A 496-nucleotide genomic window follows, 5' to 3' on the forward strand; every position below is an offset into this window, starting at 1 on the left:
ACAAGGTATTGAGAACTTCCCAGGATCTTGTCTTTTTTGAGGTAGTTTCTGCCTAGACAAGTCATCCAGTTCTTTGGTGAGCAAAGGGGGTTCATCCTCCCAAGTCTCATTACCAAATAACTTTTCATTTAGCTTTATGATTGCTCCAAGGTATTTAGCAACTTGCTCTTCAGTGACATACTCATCCTCTTCAGAGGAAGAATACTCATCAGAGCTCATGAATGGCAGAAGTAAGTCCAATGGAACCTCTATGGTCTCATTTTGAGCCTCAGATTCCCATGGTTCGTCATTGGGGAACTCATTGGAGGCCAGTGGACGTCCATTGAGGTCTTCCTCAGTGGCGTTCACTGCCTCTTCCTCCTTTCCAAGTTCGGCCATGTTGATGGCCTTGCACTCTCCTTTTGGATTTCCTTCGGTATTGCTTGGAAGAGTACTAGGAGGGAGTTCAGTAATTTTCTTGCTCAGCTGACCCACTTGTGCCTCCAAGTTTCTAATG

The sequence above is a fragment of the Arachis duranensis genome, chromosome 10 (genome assembly GCF_000817695.3).
Source record: "Arachis duranensis cultivar V14167 chromosome 10, aradu.V14167.gnm2.J7QH, whole genome shotgun sequence".
NCBI classification, from domain to species: Eukaryota; Viridiplantae; Streptophyta; class Magnoliopsida; order Fabales; family Fabaceae; genus Arachis; species Arachis duranensis.